General features: G+C 48.8%; 1 long non-coding RNA gene across 1 annotated transcript; it reads right to left on the minus strand.

The window, feature by feature from the left end:
- Window positions 1-386: 386 nt before the first annotated feature.
- Window positions 387-18,868, minus strand: LOC130544146 (uncharacterized). Its single transcript, XR_008960169.1, has 4 exons — window positions 18,773-18,868; window positions 7,673-7,818; window positions 6,703-7,017; window positions 387-4,043 (listed from the first exon to the last, which is right to left on the minus strand). It is a non-coding gene; the product is annotated as an uncharacterized LOC130544146 (long non-coding RNA).
- Window positions 18,869-19,650: the final 782 nt, after the last annotated feature.

The raw sequence follows: 19,650 nt of genomic DNA on the forward strand, positions 1-19,650 counted from the left end.
GGCGGAGCTCGCGCCGGGGGAGGAGGGGGCTGGCAGGGAGAACGCCCCTACGCCAGCACACGCGGGGATTGGAACCCCACTCTGCAATTAAAAAATAAAGAAAAAAAAAAGAAGTCAGAAAGCCTTGCAGCGTGGGTGGAACCCAGGGAACCCGAGGGGCCAGTTGCCAAGGCAGTTGCGGGGCCCAGCGAGGCGCCGTGTAAGGCCCACTGGCCCCGTAACTTCTCCCCAAAGTCGCTGGCGGTGCCCCACCCGAAGTGTCCGGATGACGCGCTCCTGCCGCCCCGGTCGCACGAAATCGTTCCCAGGTCTGGAGCCGGGCTTTCTCCTCTGCCCATTAAAAATCACCAGCATTTTGCAAATAAAGGCGATCACCATGTGAAAAATTATCTTTTAAAATGGAGTTTAATTTGCATATAAGGAACGAGAGATTTATGACGAGACACATCGTCCAGTGTTGCATCTGCCTAGTATCCGTCGTAATTTAGATTGTTTGTGACTGATCTTAAATTCTGAAGCTTGGAGAAGATGAAGTACTCCGTTGCTGTATTATTGTCAGGAGTCTAAGACTTACCAGAGATTTATTAGTAATCTTATCACAAACATGTCTCAAGTTTTTGCTTTTAATATGTGCCAAGCTCCTCTGAGGAATTTTCCTCACTGCAATTATATTCCTCAATGCATGCATTCTGAAACTGAGTTGATTTCCTTCCCAAAATAAAGCGACCTATCATTACACCACAGCAGCTCTTGTACATTTTTCCTCTGCTACTTAATAATCAATGTATTCATCATTAAAATCTGAGCCCTGAAGCAATGGTTTTTAGCATATTCTAATGACTAGCGACTTGCAAATTACAATGACCTTTCATGTACATTCTGTAAGCACCTTGTTCTAATGTGTACTGTATTTATAGTTTGCCAATACAAACTAGCCAAAGATTGGATAATTACTGTAATCTATTAGCTCGATTGCTTTCCCTGCTCATTTATAGCATGTGCCACGCAGGCCATTTTCAAAAGCTGGTCTATCTTTCATCTCCCACAAGCTCAGAAACTAAGGGATACTTCATCATGACAATATACACACTTACTAATGTCTGAAGAGCGGCCCATCTCCGCTCAAGGAGGTTTCAAAAATAAAGAATCTTCCTTCCTATTAGTGTCATCATGCTATTTGTGACTGACAAAAAACACCGCTCCAAGAGTGTAAACTTTCGTTGACGAATGTCAAGGTCGGTTCCATTTTCTGCCCATTACTCTGACCTCCAAAAAGCATTTAATAAGATCTGCTTGTTTCTCCGCTTTGAAAGAAAAAGATAAAGGCACTTCTCTTAAACAAGAAACAATTTTTTGCCATAAGTAAATGTTTTCAAGGGAAGCATTAAACTTTTTTTTTTTTTTTTGAAACACACCAATGCGACTGGAGGGCCGATAAAGCTCAGCATGGAAGGGTCCGTTCGGGCCTCTCCTGACCCTGGTGCCGGTCTATTTCAGGCAGTTATGGATAGATAACATTACAGACACTGGTAATTAAAACAACACTAATTTTGTCTCGGTGGCCACGCTTTGTTGTTAGAAGTCATCTATCATGGCCTTCACGCATCATACAATGAGAAGACATTTGTCTACGTACATTGTGCTTGGTCAACGGTTTTACCCATCTCCCCGTGTACCTGGACGCCCGGGCACTTTTAAAGACGTAGTACTCTCATTTCTTCTCTATGGCTCTGATTAATAAAACATTTTGCATGCTTGGACAAAACACGCTGGAAATCTCTTCACGGCGTGTATTCGAGGAGGGAGAAAAAAAAAAACGACGTTATTTTCCTTCTTTATAGAAAGAAAACAACAACACAGAAATTCTCTTCCGGATTGTAAGAGAAAGAAAAAATCAAATATGGAAACATTTGCCTTCTCTGTAGAACAGGGAGCATCCTAATGGAAAACAGAGTATTAAAACACACAGACAGTACAAAGCATCTCCTTGAAGACTACGTATTTGTGGCTCTATGTGTGGCTGATTCTTTCTTGCGCACCTATTGGTTTGATTTATGGACACTCGATTTCACGTCACCTTTTCTGACGAGATCTGCAGTTATGTTAAGAGTGACAGCGAGTCAAATGTTTTTATATTTTGCTAATGAAAATATAAAGACAAGATCTCTTGCATAGGCCGGTATAAGAAATGAGGGGTAGCCAAAATGCACACGGACTAGTTCTAAGCAACTAAAAGGAAGGGTGCATTTCAAGGGATCTTTAATGAGTGACACAACCAGAGAAGGAGACAGGACCATTTAACTTCAAGCTCCACCAAAAGGAGCCACGAGGTAGGCTCCCTCCAGCAAGCCCCTGCCGGCTGCCGTGTGCCGCTCCTCATCTCTCAGCGGAAAAGCCACCCCCTCGAGACTCTCCGGGCAACCCCCACCTGCATTTTTTATCAAGAGTCTAGAAGGTGGGAGCTGTTAGAATTCTCTTCTCTATTCGCAGATGATCACAGCCCTTTTTCCCCCCGTTAGCTGCAGACGTACATGTAGTTTCAAATATTAGCTAAGACTCCAGCCTCCGCCAGCCCCTAATTGCTCTCTCAGGGAAGGTATCATAAACGCAGGTATGGATGACACAGATGTAACTTCAACTTTATGCAGGCAGGAATCCTACATCAAAGCTATTTGCAAAGTGACACAACTAGTTATTAAAAAGTACATTTTTATTATATTCCTTAGAATTTGCATTCTTCAGAAACCACGTGTATTTTTCACCGCGGCCGCAGAAATGTTGGGGTAATTGACCATTAGTGACATCTGCAAGGGAGAGACGCCTAAATATTTTTCAAGCCGGTTTAATAAGTACAAGGGCTTCTGCCAATAAAGGTAACCCGATGATTTAAATAAGTTAATATTAGTACATCTCTCCTACCGGCTGCTGTAAGCAATCTGACTGCTGTCGTTAAGCAAAAAAAGGCCAAGACAATGTGAGTTTATCTGGTCCTACCTGCATTTGCACTCCTGATTCTCCTGAAATAAATGGGAAAGAAAAACTTACTGACTTTTGGCAAACTACAAAGGTTAACTCTATTCATCATGGAGGAATGGATGCTAAGTGCTTTCTGTCTGTCCATATATTTTAAAGATTTAGAAGGCAGCTGGTGGTGTTCTCGGGATAAAGACAGGAGTGTTGGTCTTTGGTGTAAGCAGAGTATCTCTTGCAGTATTCTCTTTGTATTGCTGGTACTATTGAGATCCTTTTTGGACTACAGAGTTTTGGAAACAAGGTTATTTTTCAATGATATAAAAAGCCAAAGCTTCCCCTTCTTTGGATCCTTCCGGAGTCCTTTAAGGTAAGTGAGAGGATTCGAAGAATTTGCTATTAACCCTTTGAGGAGAAGCAGCTCAGTAGATGCAAAGGTAGGAATAGAATACTCATCATCCATACTGTAATAAAACGTGCCTCTCCCGATGCCAGTAAAGTCTGCCCTGGAGAAGATTTCCAGAGACCCACTGGAAGCAAGGGAAAGGCTCCTAAATCTTAACTCTTAAAGCAACCGCTCCAAAGTTCAGAGCCCAGATTGCAATCTACAAGGCAGCCTGGCAGGGGAAGGTGCTGAGAAGTTCAGACCCTGACAAAACTGCAGAGGTAACCGGAGCCTTCCCTGCACGGTCTCACCGGGCAGGCAAGGCACCAGCAACAAATCTTGCCACTTTCTATAACTCATTTGCATGAATTTACTTTTTTGCCTTAAGAGGTTGTTGTAATGTGTGTTAAAACACACAGTGCAATTTTATCTCCATAATATCACAAAAGAAATATTATGTTAGTATAAAGTAAAAAAAAAAAAAAGGAAAAAAGAATGCTGTGAAATCTTCGGGTTCGGCTTGCAGCAAAGCGCTGCTCAAAAGCGCCACCCAAAGGCGGCAGGGGTGTACAGGCATTCAGGGAGGGATCCGTTTTTGTTAATTTCAGCAATCCGAGGGTAAAAAATGACAGCGCCACGCAAGTTGACGGAGGCTTTTGATTGAAGTGACTGATTGCCTCAGCTGCACCTGCGGAAAATTGATGACAATGCTGTCTAAACCATTCATTAGGATTTGGAACTTCACGCCGATGAATGCTGGATTCATAAATTTGCTAGACATGTGTTGTAGATAATATGACAAAGCACTGTTTTCAAATGAACATTTCTTTGACCTAATTTTATCGAAATCATGCAAAGGAATGAAAGAATATTTGTGCCCAAACTCTTTGGAGACAGCTGCAACTAAGGCACACTCTGTCTCCCCCTCCCTCTCTCTCTCTTTCTCTCTCGCTCTCTCTCTCTCTGTCTTTCAAATAAATTTAAGTGAAATATATTTAGCATATATCTGCTGCTTTGGTTTAAAATATTTGTTAGAATGACAAAGCATTTATTTTTACCTATTACGAGCAACGTTACTCTCTGCCAGATGAAGGAAAATTATTTTAAGGGTTTTTTTTTAAAACCCAAATTTGCTAAATTCAACACAAGGGGGAAAAAGATTTTTTTTTTAAGGATAATAATAATGTCATCTTACTGACGTTTCAGGAGGGACCATTCCGGTACCAATTGGACATGCTCTCTGTGATAAGCTAGGCTGATCGCAGGCTTTGACAACAGAAGAAAATCCCTTTAAAATATCGTCCAAAAAGGTGAAACTGGGGGGAAATGCCATCTATACACGTTTTATCTAAGATTCCTGACCTGCTATTGATTCTAACATATCAAAACACTATCAATATTGAACGAAGCTTTTTCTTCGTGCCCCTCCAAAGAAACAAAGGTGGCTGAGAAGGGGAGAACGCACCGTTTTCACACCTGGCTTTGCTTAGCTGCGTGCAGGAAGAAAAGGCCGTAGCTGAACCCATCCCACCAGAGGCTTGAATTGTTAGGGAAGAGTGAGATTTTTAGAAAAGAATACTGATACTGGAGAACCCGTGATTTTTGCCATAGAAATCGATCTTACTTCTACAAAAGGGACCCTCTGCCTAAGGACTTGGAATCCCCCCCCCAACAAAACAAAATGAATATTTATTCACATAAGAAGAACCTGGCGCAGGTTGGTCCCCTGCGTCCCCATCTGTCAAAATGCTTCCAAATCTCATGCCTGGCATTTAAAAGACATCTCTTTTTATAAATTCTTGGGAACTGAGGTTTTACTACCAGTAAGGTAATTTCTGATGAAGCATCTTAGGTTTTTTTTCCCTTTTCTTTTCTCCTAAAGAATCTTTGCAAATACCCGAGGTGCTTACGTTAACCCCACACCTGGATGGAGAGAAACTGCAGGTGTGAACAGCAGGGCTAATAGATCTGAGTTTTGCCAAGCATTTGCTTACTGCTTTAACATTACTTTGAACTGGAAAATATTATCCAGACAAATCTAAACAAGGCTCTTTAAAGATGCTAAGCCCAAGCTGCTAGAGATATGAAATTACCAAGCAGATATGTGAAAACCCCTAAGTGCAAAACAATCCGGGTTGTCTTCTAATTGCTTCATTTTCTAATGGGGAAAATGTGTAAAACAAATAGCTGGGAATGGAGAGCTCTGCACAGTAAAAGCAGAACATTCTCGTGTTTCAGTAAATCATAACTCTACAGCCGGATTTGGAGAGCCTGGAGCTCCGATCACCCCTAGACGATTTTGACCCAGTGTTTGCTTCAAAGTCAGGCCAGTATGTTTAAAACAGTCCGTAGTTTGTCTTGGGTAGCAAAACCTCGGAGGCCACAGGTTTATCGACCTCACCGGTCCACCAGCAAGGAGGGACACGCGGGGTCCTGGGGACTGCGTGGGGACAGGGATCCTCAGCCTCGCCCTGGAGATGTTACAGTCTAGTCTGCTCAGCGTGTGTGCATGTGTGTGTGTGCAGAGGGAAGCGTGCGGAGTAAAAGGTGCATAAATTCTTGAAAGCACAAGGCAAGAAAACCCAGATGGCCAGCTGGACACAAAGTTAACTTGGGTGTTGGGGATTCCTGGGCCCAGGTAAGCAGCGAAAGCTTTGGGAGAGGGCTAGCAGGAGCGGGTATGGCAGAGACTCGGATACAAGTGAGCCTCCCAGGACACGTAGAGGCGAACCTGTGCCTGGTCCTCCCTCTCTTAGTTACTTCTTCCCCTCCGAACATTCCAGTAGAGTTCATCCGGCAGAGACAAGGAGAGAGCCCTCCCCGCATAGATCGCCAGCCTGGAGGCCTCACCACACCCTGTCTGGCCCCAGGTAGGCAGTGAGTTCATAACCAACCACCTTCGGTTTGGACACCTTTTCAGGAAGCCTTTAGTCTCAACACAAGAAAAGGATTTCCCGCCTCTAAGACCTTTAGCCAAACAATCCCTTCACCCATCCTATGCACTCTCTACTTAGGTGTTTCTAATTCCTTTTTCCCAGAAAGCCTGTGCATTCAGAGTTAGGGAATCTACGCTTCTTGTATTTAAACCTCCTTGGCCAGAGGGTTCTGTTCCCTTGCCCTACGCATCCCATTCCAAATCCTCTTCTTCTGTAGCCTGAACGGGTCCCCTTTGGGGCCTGATATGACACAGCCTCTGTCTTTCCTGGGTCTCAAATCCTGAGTTAGTCTTCATTTCCCCTTAGACACAACGAGCAAAAAACAAAGCTTTTGAATGTGGGTTTCTAGGAAAAACCAAGCCCAGCTTGGATCAGATGCCCCTCTCGGGTGACTACCGTCTCGACAAATACCTTCTCACTGCAGACTTGCATGCGGGTGCCTTGGAGTCCGGCCTCCTTCTCCCAGGAGCCAGGTCCCAGCGCCAACAACGGCTGCGGTGGGATTCAGGTGTGGCTGCTTCTTGGAGAAATCGGGGAAAGAGGGCACATGTCCGATTTCGGCATGGCGAGTCCTCATTGATAGTGAAAACTTTGTAGCACCCAGTCCCTGCTGACGAGGATGTGACGGGCCCTCCAGCCCAGGTCGGTGTGAGGTCTTGGAGACTCTCAAGAAAGCTGTGTTCCAGGGTCAGACCTGGCAATTAGGTTGAGCAGGCAATGCAGGGGCTGGGGGGAGAGGTGAGGGAGACGAAGAGATGCAACAGGCAGGAGAACCTTAAAAATCATACTCGCTCTGTCCTTCCTTTGGGAAAGGCAGTGGCTGAGAAGTGGCAGAGTCAAGGCTAGGACCCTGGCCCCGGGGCCCTTTAGGCACACCTCCCCCCGGCCCAGGCTGCTTCTCCACCTGCTTCACAAGCCTGCTGTCCTGCAACAGCCATGCGAATCTGGCAACGCCCTGCCCCCGATACATGGAGAGAAGACAGAACCAACTCGCCATTAACCTGTCCGTCCAGCCGTTTAGCCAGCGCCAGCTACTGATCTGCACTGGAGATACAAAGATGAAAATGACAGAGGCCCCGTCCTCCAGGAACTCCAAGGCCAGCAGGGGAGAATGACCATGAACAGGACATTCAAACTGTGTGCCCTCTATTGGGGTGGTCTTGTGCGGTCATCCCTCTCCCCAGCTCCTCCCCTGTGCCAGACAGGAATAAGCAGACACCCCACCGGGCCATGCACATGCACGCTCATACTCTGTGCCACCACTGGAGGGAAAGGAAGAAATGCATCCCTGGGAACAACAGCGTTGTGAGAGCCCAGACCGCAGCCAGTGCCAGTGTCACAGGCAACAGCATGTTTAAATGCAGAAGGAACGCACGCTTACCTAAGACAGGTGCATGGAGCTAACTTTGCACCCCGGCTGCCTCGGATTGCGAGGGAGCTGTGCCAGAAACCCCATACACATCAACCTCTGTGGTCCTTCCAGAAGGTTGGGAGGCTCTTGTTCTCAGAAGCATGGTGGTGTCTGGGCTGAAAGGGCATGGTCTCAGCGGATAATCTGAAAGATCCCACCTCTGAGCAACGTGGCTGACACTCTTAGGCCAGTTGTCACTTGTACAAACCCCAGCTGGCCACACAGGGAGGGGAGGCAGGGCCATCCAAGACATGGCCAACTGTCCCCATGCAGACACCAGTGTTTTATAAATACCTGCAGTGGCGGGAGGGCCAGATGGATAAGCCAGGGCAGGGGGCTGTGAGCTCCAGGGAACAGGGGCTACAGACTCCTGGGGTTGGGATCCGGGTGTGGGGTCCAGGCCATCTAAAGGGGCAGATGGTCAGCTCTGATGGATTGTTCTGCACGGACGCAAGGACCCAAGGTTCCCGGAACTGCCAAACATTCAAATGAAGCCAAAACTCCAGATAATTATGTAAAATCTCCAATTATTACATGTTAGCAACCAAGTCATGTTGGTTTTAAATAATCTGAGAACCAATCTGTGGGTAGAGTAGGACTCCAGACACCCATTGTGTAACTCTGACTTAGGTTCTTTGCCCAAGGATCCTGGAAGAACTCTTTCGTTCTTCTCCTTGCCCCGAGGCTGGTGTCGCCCCATTCAACAGATGGGAGTTGCTGGCTGAGCTAAAGGTCAGTGTGGTCTCCAGCAGGGCGGGGCTGGGTGACACCCTGAACCATGCTTACCATGGGGCTCTGCAACTGGTCTGTGGGGACCTGGCCGTTTGGCAGAGCTCAAAGGCTTTCGTCAGGGCATGTGACGTGCAGAGGGGGGGTGGGGGGCTGTTTCTGGGAAGAGCCCCCCAGGCATTCCTGCAGGATTACCAGGAAAGGAAGCAACCCCCTCTAGCTCAGCGTAATATTCCACAACCTCTCAGGAGAGAAGGGTTGGGCGGGGATTCGCTTAAATGAGACCCATTTCTGCTTGCTGTTCCTCCCTGGAAGGAGCAGAAATGCCCCTTGGTTGTAAGGGAATCACTGTTCACGGCAGCACGATAGCATGTGAGCTGGGTGGTTTGAATTTGTGCTTTTGTGAATGGGTGCTTCCATCAGATTGTTCTTTTTCTATATTATACATAAATTTATACATATATAATTTATTGTGTATTACAAATATACACATATATAAATACATTTGGGTATAGATTTATATGTGTATTTACTTTATATATTATATATATATATATATATATATTGTCTCTTATCTTTCTTTGCATCTACAGATTGAGCCCAGTACAATAGCTAAAATATCACATTTCTCCAAATGGCTTTTTCTCCATTGAAATGTGATAGCGGGAGGCTCAGTGGGAATCAATTTGCTCTCAAGTCCCCCGATCCCTTGCCCTTTGGTTTCAACGAGGAAAGCCAGGGGCTCCAGGCATCCCTCCCGATTCAGGGGCTGCGCCTCCCAACCTTTCACAAAAGGGACATTGAGCAAATTCTTTTTCTATTCTCTTGGGCGAAACTGTCTGTGTGAACCTCCATGAGTGTTTGCATCCCGTGTATTTAAAAATCCTATTTAAGAATGCAAAGGTCCATACAGTGTCATTAAAACAAATGAGTATAACCCTTTGGTCATCTAGGTGAAAGCATTTTGTTGGGTTTTTTTTCAAATGGCTATTGCTATCTATAAATGTAACATATAGCAATAACCAGAGAAAGATACTATGCCCTTGTGTATGGATAATTAAAATAGGAACATCTCTGGACTAAATTAAAATGTGTAAAAACCAAATCCTTATAGCACCCATGAAATTACAGAAGCTACAAGGGAATCAATAGCCCAGGGACGAAGCATTTCTCTCGTTACTTCGAGAACCTCTCGCAAGATCACAGTTTTACATTTTCACAAATCTACGTGCTTCTTTTTATGTCACTAAATATCTCAGCTCACTTTTACTGCCCTCCTTCCGAAGATGCTACTTGGTAACAGCAGGCAAAGCGTCTCTCCAATCATCGGAGAGACACCGTTTCCGGTGCTTCTGATGACGCGATTAATACACATTATGAACTAAAAATCTCCACAGGACACATGGAGATAAATTACATGTTTTGTGAACAAAAAGGGGGGAGAACTCATGCTTTCCGGTCTCAGAAAACCAAACCCCACGGGTCACCCGTCTGTGAATGAAGAAGCCCCGAATACCGGAGAACCCCATGCACGTTCCTTTTCGCCTTGACCTGTGACCCGCGCGGTGTGCACGACTCCCCTCGACGGAGAGCCCGATATGCCCTTTTCTCCTCTGTACTTTGAGCGTAAGAGGTCTTATTACCCATAACTTTTTATTTAAAGGAATTGTGCAGCTGGGAAAATGAATGAATTTAATTATCAATGCAGTGTGAAAAAAATCATTAGAGCAAGGGCCTGGAACGCCACATATTAAAAATAAACAAAGGCTATTAAGATACAGTTCCAAAAAAGAATGTCGGTGTTTCTTCAATTCTTAAAAGGTAAATACCAAAAAGAACACCATATGTAAACATCCATAGTTACGGAAGAAATTACTCTTTAAGAAAATGTTCAATGACTGACTGGATCATTGAACTTTAAATCCATACTTTATGTGGCGGTATAGGAAGGTCATTTGATTGCTGTGCATAGAAAAATGAGAATTCTAATATGTTCTCAAAGTTTCACCTTCATAAGACAAAATTTTCATTATAAAATTTTATTTAATGGTGAGCGCACAGAACTTCTCCCTTGGCCGCAGAAGATGGCGCCTGCGTAACCAGAGAGCGAGCTTGCCTTTGGCTTTTGAAAGACAGTAGAACCCTATCTTTTAACTAAATTAAAAAAAAAAAAAAAACTCTATATTAATATTCCCTCCATGACTGGAGAGTGAAAGCATGATTTAGCTCAAGGACTGGAGGTAAATACTAAGCTAAGGGCCCCAGAAAGACCTTTCAGGATGGCAAAGGCTGCAGAGAAGCCCGGTCTCTTGGCCAGCAGGCCTGTGGAGGGGGCAGGCTCTCCTGGTTGGGGCCAGACGGCCCTGTGGCTGCGCGGACTGCCATGGGGTATTTATAGCAGGGCCGCTTACAGATTCAGGTCAGGAGGAGCCCAGACGAGAGGGCTGCAGGCTCCACTGTTTTACATCAAAAGAAGCCACAAAGCATGGCCCACGGTGGTGGTGTCTCTCCAGCCAGGGAGATCCGGTTACACAGAGAGCAGGAGAAAAATTCCAGAGTTGGATGAAGGAAGAGCAGGTGCTTCTGCCTGGGAGGGGGGAGCAGGGTGCCTCCCCTCCCCCAGCTCACGGCAGCTCACATCTCATGCGGCCAAGACTCGGGGCCACGGACGTGGGTCAGAGCTGTCGGCCACGACACAGGGCCACGGACATGGGTCAGAGCTGTCGGCCACGACACAGGGCCACGGACGTGGGTCAGAGCTGTCGGCCATGACACAGGGCCACGGACGTGGGTCAGAGCTGTGGAGGGGCTATCACAACAGAGATGAAGGATCCCGTCTCCTTCCAGGGAGAGAAGGCTCAGGAGCAGCCCCGTGCCCTCTGCCGTGTCCGAGCGCCCTGGTGGACCGCAGTTGCCATTTCGTGGCCGGGAGGCGGACGTAGAAGGTGGAAACCCACAACACACGATGGTCACTGACCAGTTCCACGCAGTTCTGGTCACTTTGGCCAAAAGCTTTGGTGTGGACGTGGTTCCCACCTCACTCATCTTCATGTCTCCTCTCCCCTGGGACTCCCAGAGCGCCCCCCCACCCCGCCCAGAAGGCTGGGCTCTAGGAGGGAGTCCAACAGGGCCTTGCTGGGTCTCCCCCAGGATCGGTCTCCAGCAATCCCCCAGAACCGTGCCCAGCTTCTTCCTGCCCATCCCCTCTCCAGGCCTCCATGGTGCCTTCATAAAACCGAGGCATTGGACAGGTGCACACGAAGGTGCCTGGGTCCAGAGTGCCTGTAAATGCTTGACATCTAAACCCCTTGCTAGACAAGAGCCTTTTGTAAATCCAGTGAAAGCTGTGCACTTCCCCCCCCCCCGAAAAAAGCGCCATGTCCCTTACAGTTCAAGGAGGTCCGTGGGCCGCCCCAGGCTCACACAGGAACCCCAGCTTTAAAGCCCCTGAACCAGTTCAAAGACACCACTCTTGCCAGCTTGAGTTTTCATAGCAAGGAAACTGAGGCCCAGAGAAGAGGACAGAGTGTCCCAAAATCTCCCCGAAAGTCAGCGTCCAAACTGGGGTGAGAACCGGTTTCCTGCCTCCTAGGCAGAGTCCTTCGGGGCTCTTCTGCCCTCTGCACGTCCTTCCCTCACAGGCAGGGTTCTGGCAAGGGCAGGGATGCGAGGAAGGAGCCACTGGGGTCGGACAGAGCCCCGGACAAAGCACCACGGGTCCCCCAATGCGACTGCCGTCAGGTAAGCCCCGGGCGGCCACTGCTGAGAGGGGAGCTGGGAGGGGCCACCTGTCCTTCCCATGCAGCCTAGGTGGCCCTAAGCTGTTGTCTCAAAAAGCACATTTGCTATCTTTTAAAAAAAAATGTGGAGGAGGAGGAGGAGGAGGACGATAGAAAGGATGCTCAGTCTAGATAAATTCAGAATGATTTGAATACATTACTGTGGTTAAGTTTAGTACATAAAGTACTAGGGATGGCTCTCTGCGCATTTCAATGAAGCCCAAAATAATGAGGCTCTGGCGGGCCCTTGCTGCTTCATCAGAGTGTTTCGGCCCTAATAAGTGGGAAGGAGGTGTCCACGGCCCCTTGCCTGTGAATTGTCCTCCCGGGATTCAGCCCAGCCTCTGAGGGGATGGTGAACCCCGAACAGGCAGAGGGGGAGAGGTCGGATACCAGGCAGGTCACTTCCAGGCCGAACCAGCAGCCAAGGAGCCGGTCCGGGTAAAGCCAATAGCTGTCCCTAAGCCTTCCAGGAGTCCCGATGCAGCGGGCTGGGACTGTGGCATCCCGGGAGTGGGAGGGCGGCCTCTGACCTGCTTCTCCCAGCTCTTCCTTCTACCCGCACCCCAGACCCAATGGTGCTGCACCCCAGCCCAGGGCCACCCGGGGAAAACGGAGCAGTGGCCCCAACTAACAGACTAAATGGCCACCAGAGATTGCTTCCAGGATCCATCAGACAGAGGGGCTTAAGAGAGAAGGAAAGATGGAGAAGAGAAGGGAGTGTGGGAAGGAGAAAGAGAAGAGAAGCTGGGAGCAGGAAGGAGAATAGACACAGAGAGACAGAGAGACAGTCTCCCACCCGTAGGCCCACCCCCTAGGCCCCCCCAAATGGAGATATCTAAGGTGTGGCTTCCTCCAGCATTTCTGGGGCCCAAATGGCTCCAGCTGCCAGAGTCAAAGGAGAAAAGCTTAGCTCCATGGCCACTAAATGAGCCACATGTTCCAGAAATCATCCTGGGAGCCAACATCTGGGACAGGAGGACCGGGGAATGTAGCCGCATCTCAGAAAAAGAATGTTCCAAAAACTGGTGGTCTTCTGTAAGGACTCTTCCTGGAGCTTGTTTCTGACCCTGTGCTCAGGAGATGGGAGCAGAAGGAGCCCATGGAGGCACCAGGCGTGACCCCCCCCCCCCCAAGGACAGAGCAAGCTTCCCCATACAATCTGTCCCCAGCCCGGAGAGCTCCGAGCTTCTGCCAGGTAAGCTCAGCAGACCCATGGGCTTGCAAATAAGAGTGAAAGTTACTAGCCTCCATATAAAAGGAAACCCACAGACTGTGGGCCAACCACTCACTGAGAAAATATAGTTAAATCAGTAGAATCAGACTCCTTTTCTGTTCTCTGGATATAACTTGCTCCTGGACTTCTGTGAATAGTTAACTGAAAAGCTGTTGGGGTGGGCATCTGTTGTTTTTGCCTGCCCAGCCACTTTCCTCCTTTTGCTGGAAATAGCATCCCAATTTTCCTTGAGGACTCACTCCTCCCCCCCCCACCCCCTTGCTCAATCCATGTGGTCTTGGGTAGAGCTGAACCTGCCTGCAGCTTCAGGGATGGATGGGCAGGTGACCCAGACCCCAACAACAAGGACATCGTATTCCACTGGCTCAGGGGTGGGTGTAGGACCCACTCAGGGCCAGCCTGATTCAATGATAGGTCTTTGTGTAAAAAAGAGATTCTTTCCACGAGAGCTCCAGAGAGGACGGATAAATGCCTGGGGTTGCTGGTAGCCATCTTGCCACCACAAAGAGAGAAACCAAGCTGCCTATGAATGGAGCCAAAGCAGAGCAGGTCAAACTAAAACCCTGCCGACAGTGTTCTTGCCCCTGGATCCAGCCCTACCTTAAGCTCCACCCCCCTGGGATTTTCAGTTCCATGAACCAAGGCAATCTGTGGTTCCACAAGCCCATCTGACTGTGGGCTTTCCTGGAAGAGACTTGGCCAAGGTCAATTGTTCTCTGGTGGACTAATGAAGCTTCCTGTCAAGTCCCTGGAATGGTAGGAGGCAGGAGGATCGCTTCTCCCAGGTAACACAATGTCTACCATGTGCCCAAGACCTCTGGGGGGGGGGAAAAAGCACCTACTGTCCCGGGTTGCATTTGGGGAGGCACTGGGACTGAAGGATAGATTCTCTGGGAATCTATCAAGCTGTGAAATATTCACAGTTTTAAAATTACTCATCAAGAGCTGGATTTTTTTTCTCCCCTCTGCTACCTTAGTTACTGATTATTTCCAGATCCATCAGATACACAAACTCTTGTTTTTAAAATGCAATCAGCACACCCACGCACCCATCTATAGATAGTAAAGAATAGGTAGCTGAAGGCCCTGGAATGTAATGCTATCAGGCAGGAGGAAACGGAGAGCATTACAAATGTACACTCAGCAGGAAAATAGTATTTAGCTGGTAATTCAAGCTGGGGATGAATAATCAGTTCATTTTGAATAATGAACCAGGAAAGCAGTGCCATTTAGAAAACTTGGGGTCCATTCTTGTCTTTGAAAGCCTCGTGTGGCTGTGTCACTCCAATGCAGGTCACCATCCCTCCCAGGGGGCCCAGGCCACGGTCTCCAGGCAGCCGAGTGGCCGGGTGGAGACCACCCAGGAAGACTTCTCAGGCTCTGGTGTCTCTCCGGCTCTAGCGTTTTGGGGGGCCCGTACTGAGACCTCCCATGTCTCTGACCACTGGTTCTGCAGAAAGAAAGTCAGGGCACAACGCTGTGGGCTCCGGACCTATTTAAGAGCCCAGTTTGTTGGGTTCTTCTCCTCTGCGGTTTGGGTCCCAGCCCTGGACTGCTCCTGCCCCAGAGCCACCAGCTCTTTGGAGGGGGGAATTCTTCCAGTTCTCCTGACATGGCTCCAGAAAATGCTCGGGTGAATTATAGATAGTGTGCTCTCAGGACATGGGACCAGCTCCTTGAAGCATATCCCAGAGGAGCCTCAATGCAGGAAAACGTCTTAGAAGGGGGAATCACCTCGAACCCCATCACAGCTGATTGTCACCTGTTTTGAAGACAGTTGTTCCCTTTGTAGCAGGGAAAGTGATCCGGGCCACGGGGCCTGCATGAACCTCTGTTTGAGGCACGGGCATGAGCATGCTCTCCGGCCCTGGCTGAGTCACCAGCCTCTTCAGGCACAGGGCCTGCCACCTCACCTCGTGGTTGTCCAATCTTGACCCCAGAGTCACAGACCTCATCTGGGACCAAACCCTGCCAGGCCAGGGGGTCTGAAAAGTCCACGCATTCTGTGCGGAAGCCATAGCCATCCAAAAGCCAACTTCTTAGCCTCCACGGAAAGCCTCGGAACTGTATTCTCCTGAAACACTGACCTAATCCTTGCATTGAGACTGCTATTTACATTAAAATTGGTCACATAATGAAAAAAAAAAAGTAGTTCATTAATATGCTAAGAAGTGCTAATTTGAACATTGCCAAAAAGCAATTGCAAATTCCATTTTGCAACTTGCAAATGTGATGCAGTGCAAATTAAGGCTGATGGGCCCATCTTCAGACACTCAAACTTCTGGGCTTTCCAGGGCCTCGGCTGCGTTCATTGGCTCCAAGACCCAAGGGGTGACCTCTCCTTCCTTCGGGGGGAAAAAAGATGGTGCCTCCAGCAGTGGGAACGTGCCCCTGTTAGCCATTTCTCCACTGACATCAGGACGCCAGCACAAGGACAACACAAAGGGTATTGCTGACACGACCCACATCAGAGGAACTGGAATCATCGAACTCTCTCCACCGCATCGTCAGTAAAAGGAAGCCAGCTCAGATCCACAGCTTCTAGCCAAGACAGCCCACCCAGCTCCCAGCCAAAAGTCCCTCTGCCAACAGGTGGCCCATGATGCCTGCAGACCCAGGTTGGCCTGAGAAGCAGCCTGCGTGACCTCTCTGAGCAAGGGAAACCGAGGGCATCGGAGCCAAGTTGCCAAGCGTTGGCCACCAGCCCCCCCCCCCAGGGGTTCACTCAGGGCAGCTCTGTTGGTGGATCATAAAGCCCCGGGGTCTATGTCCCACTCAGCAGTCCCTTCCACCTTCCCACCATCCTTCCCTGACCCCCGTCTACCCAGGCAGTGGAGTCAGCACTCATGCGCACTCAGGTTCCAAAGTCAGCAGCACATACGGGGAAGCTGGGGTGGGGTTGAAAATATCCTTCAAAGTCTCTAAGTCAGCACAACATTGGGGACCAACCTGTCTTCTCCCAGTAAGTCCCACACAGCCAGCCTTTCCTCTGTCTTTGGTGGACATTCTCTCTTCAGTTGGCTTTGGAGGCCATAGCGTATTTTTTGTAATGTGCATCTTTAAACATAGAATAATCCGTTAAACACAGTGGGACGTTCCAGTTACCGAGAGGCACCGGTCAGAGGCCCCAGTACCCACTGCCAAGGCTTGCCAGCTGTAGGGCCAACACTGGCAGAAGCTCCCCCTTGTCCTCAGCCCGCGCCAAGCAGTTTCCCTGGAAGATGAGCGCCCCCACCTGGTTTCCACCTGTATGGCAGGAACATCTCATGACCTCATCTTCAGGGACCTGTTCTTCTGTCCTTTGTGCCTCCCTCCCTTCTCCAAAGGACACCCACAAAATGAAAGGATGAAGTAAACAGATGAAGGGACTGGGTAATGCAAGAGTAGGGAAGTCAGTGTTAGAGCCAGAACTAAGGTTAATACACAGTCACATGGACGGGGTGCACCCAGAGGGACACAGACAATGTGGCTCTGAGCTTCCCATGGGGCCGGACCAAAGAGGAAAACAAAAGCCATCAAGGAAAACTTTGTCCATAAAACTCAAAAGTCAGTGGACCTGCTTCTTCTACAGCTGAGGCCTAAGAGAATTTTCTCGGGTGGGTCCCTTCCCAGGGAACAGACAGTGAAGTGGACAGCATCCTCACCACGGAACTACAATCAATTTTAAATGATGCATTTGGCCAGTCACTTCCCGAAACGTCGCTCCATGGAAGCCCACGGATAATTTGAAAAGGCAATTTTACCAGGCAGTTCCCTGGCCCCGAGCCAGAGCTGGATGCGTGCGTAGCTCTCAGCGTGTTGGTCTGCTGGGGTATTTCTCCTCTGAGATGAAGCAGAAGGAAAGAGAACGCAGGGGCAGCCTTACACACATCTGGCCGTGGCCTCCCAGGCCCCACCTGCCTCTCCGGCACGTCTGTGCCTTGAAGCCTGTGCTTTCCCTCCACGCCAGCCTTCTGCCACTCCCCAGAATGTCACACTTGGTCCCCAACGGGACATCAGCCAGGCTTCCTCTCAAATGTCCCTGTTTAGGAGGCTGCCTGCACTCCGTCTGTCTAGAGCCGAGAGTTCCTTCGTAGTGCCCATTATCATCTGAAATTACCTCTTTCTTATCATCCCAACTGGCACATACACTCCATGTGGGCAGGAACTTAACACTTGCTCAAGGTGAATTGCAAGCACTAAGAATTCTGCGGGGCACATGGTAGGTAGATATTTAATAAATATTTGTGGAATAAAGAAACAGGCATAATAAGCCTTTATAGAGTATGTCCTGTGTGCCAAGCACTTCTAAACATTTTTTGAACATATCTACGTTTTATCCCTGCTCCATTTCCCAGAGGAGGAAACCGAGCCCCAGAGAGGCTAAGTCACTTGCCTAGGATCACACAGCTAGTGAGTGGTAGGACTGGGAGGTCTGGCTCCAGAGTCGGAGCCTCTGACCCCACAGCTGCTGAGTGATGGGGCAGGGTGCCCAGTGCATGGCGAGCAAAAGTTTCATCTCCCTCCCGGGGTCCAGGGATCTTGCACATGCGGTCTCCGCCCCCGCAACTGCCGAGCACAGTGTCTGATTCTCAGCTGCCTAATCCATTTAAGTTCTTCTTTCTTTAACATTGTTGATTTTAGCTGAAATGCAAAGTGCAGCACAGAGGAGCCCCGACGGCCTCCACTGGAGAGTCTAGGATTAGTTCATTAATAGGTTCGGCTGCCGCCCATGCAGCAGCATAACATTAGGGGCTAACTGCTTCAGACCACGTGCCACTTAGAACCTCGCATTTGCAAATCAGCTCAAGATGCGTATCACAGTGAGAGGACGGTGTTAAAGGAATGCATTTTTCATTTATTCTATTAGTAATCGCTATTATTGAAGGGGATGGGTGTAGACAATGCAGAGATAACTGTTCTCGTGTGTTTTTTTCTAAGGCAGCCCACATACCCCATTCATGCCAGCATGGTTCCGTAGGGAGCTGCCAGCAGGGGAAGCAGCTTAGACCCTGGGTGGCCCGGACATGCCTGGCCTGGCCCCTGTGAGCCCTGCCTGAGGCCCAGGCTCACACCCACCTCCAGAGCAGCGACTGTGGGAAACACATGCGGTCCCCATCGAATGCATGAAAACAGAATGCAGATTCTGGGGAAGGACCTCCCAGTGCAACAGGAGAGGGCCTGGGTGAAGCCCCCACAGCCTCCCTCTTATCCCTGAGACATGCTCTGGTGCTCTGAACAAACTCTTCAGAGTGAAGTGCAAGACGCAGTGCCATTGACCCGTTGAGGGCAAGAGCATGAAGCCTCCCTACCGCCCCCCCCCCCCGCCCCCCCAGCAGAGCTCACCTGCAGTTCTGCACTTCAGCTCCGTCCTCACAAGACTTCCTCTCTCTTCACTGCTGCTCGGGGCGTTGGCATGTTTTCTTTGCCTCCTAGCTTCTGCTTCTTCTAAGTTCCTGCTTCCTGTGACATCACTTGCCATGACCTCCCATCCACTCGGGTTGGTTCTTTGCTGCTTTCAGTTTCCGGGTGGTTTCCCGTACTGAGAAACAGCCGTGCCTGGGAAATACCACATAAACCAGGAAACTACCCTGCTCCCACTTTACGTCCCCTTCTCCTTCCTCTGCCATTTGTTCAAAGAGGTATCCATGAGACATCAAGGCTCCTAGGGTCCTGGAAGGCCAGGGAAACCAGCACAGTTCATTTTTCCTAAGCAAAGTTTGGAAAGTTTGTCAGGCAGGTAGGAAATCAGAACTAAAAATCAAACTATTTTGTAGAGGCCCTGCCCGAATGAATATGCTGTTTAAGAAGAACGGCCTGACCCACTTCACCCACTGGTGCAACTAGCTGCCTAACAGGAAGGTAGAAAACACCGCTGCAAGAAAGTAGCTTGGCTCCAAGAAGGACTGGCTCATAGTGATACAAGAAGCCCAGTTTTCCTACCATTATCTTTCTCACTGTTATGTAACACATGGGGTTTCTGGGTTTATACATCAGTCTCATGACCTTGGCTAATGTGAGTCTATACCCAAAAGATAGATCCACTCTCCAAATCTGGATAAAATCTAGTTTCTGGATTTGGGAGGTTGAAAATCAAACCTCAAGCTGGGATAAGGTTGCCAGCTCACAAATATCACCCTAGAGACACTGCCTTTGGTAAGTGCCCCTCCTCCCCTACCAGGTCCCAGTGAAACTCCTCCTCGAGGGGAGAAAGCAGACAAACA

Source organism: Ursus arctos, unplaced genomic scaffold (genome assembly GCF_023065955.2).
Source record: "Ursus arctos isolate Adak ecotype North America unplaced genomic scaffold, UrsArc2.0 scaffold_19, whole genome shotgun sequence".
Classification (NCBI taxonomy): domain Eukaryota; kingdom Metazoa; phylum Chordata; class Mammalia; order Carnivora; family Ursidae; genus Ursus; species Ursus arctos.